Source organism: Crocuta crocuta, unplaced genomic scaffold, assembly GCF_008692635.1.
Source record: "Crocuta crocuta isolate KB4526 unplaced genomic scaffold, BGI_CrCroc_1.0 scaffold48, whole genome shotgun sequence".
Classification (NCBI taxonomy): Eukaryota; Metazoa; Chordata; class Mammalia; order Carnivora; family Hyaenidae; genus Crocuta; species Crocuta crocuta.
This window is the reverse complement of record NW_027533089.1, coordinates 1922500-1924013: the sequence shown is the minus strand read 5'-3', so window position 1 is coordinate 1924013 and position 1514 is coordinate 1922500.

The window sequence follows — 1514 nt, the reverse complement described above, 5'->3', positions numbered from 1 at the left end:
ATGATAAAATATTAAATGAGTTAATATATGTACAATTATTAGACCAGGGCTCTGCTTAAAATAAGAAAATAACTATTCTTTTTCTACTAAATATCCAAGAGAATAAAGATGGAAATATATACCTATATGGAATACATATACCTATAGGATATACATAAGGCAAAAAAGATACATTTAATTTTGCTGAGTGACATAAAAATTATAAAAAATATATCAGCTAACTTAGTTTAATGTTAAAGGAATTCCAACATTTATTTTAAAATACTAAAAGTTTTCATATTCACTTTGAGATTTTTAATCCAAACATTAAATTGTAAACAAAATGAGTTTATGAAGATATTTGATATGTTTGTATATAATATAACCTTAAATGATGAGGAAATGTAATTCTTCTCTAAGATTTTCTACTTAGCACTAGTAACAATGAATTTGGATTCTAAAAATTATAATGCACAGAGTATATGTTTAATCATGATTATTTCTTTGTATGTCTATTTTATTTCCTTGGAGTATGAATAGTGGGTACTAAACATGTGGATAAAAACTTCCCAGATATGATAAATGAGTGCCTCCCATCCCCCCATCATATCTAAATCCCACTTATCTGAAATCCAAGAGATTTAAAAGTTCGAAAATGCCCAGTTTTCTCCTCCAGTCTCTACCTTTGCACCTGAAATAACTAAGGTGCAGAGGAGTAAATGGATCAGTTCTGTGGAGTGGTAGAGAGGAACTTCTAAAAAATCAGATTTCCAGCCTTTTTATGAGAAAAACAGTTAAAAACCAGAATAGCTAAAAAGATATTTCAAAATGATGCACCTAGTCCTTTCTAGCTTTTTAATTTACTTGAAAAATGCAGATGTTAATCACATTGATCCCAAGATACTCTAAGGTGTTAAAATCTTTGGTGTTATTAAAGGAAGATTACATTATATTCAGAGAAACCTTAATGCTAAGAATTTCTGTATTTCCATTTTAGTATATTCTGTTGCTTTTTCTGAAAGGATTTGATGTATTTTAGAAAATAGGACATAAATTGTAACGTTAATAAAGTAGGTATAGATGGAAATCAGAAAAATCAGAGAAAGGTGAAATGAAGGAAGTTGATATGCTAAATTGTAATGCATATAATTGTATTGGAGAGTAAAAATTGGCTCTGAGGTTCCAAACTGTCAATGAAAAGCAGTTTTACTCCCCTTATCAAAAAGGAGGAAACCTACTGATTCTAAAAGGTATACAGTCTTTTCCTTGATACTGAATTCTTTATTTTTTTTAAAGTTTATTTTGAGAGACAGAGAGAGAGGAGGAGGGGCAGGGAGAGAGGGGAGAGAGAATCCCAGGCACACTCTGTGCTGTCAGCGTGGAGCCTGATGTGGGGCTAGAACTCATGAACCATGAGATCACGACCTGAGCTGAAAACAAGAGTCCATGCTTTAACTGACTGAGCCACCTGGGTGCCCCAACCCCCCACCCTGATACTGAATTCTTAAAAGAATTTTAACATGAACTTTTGTATA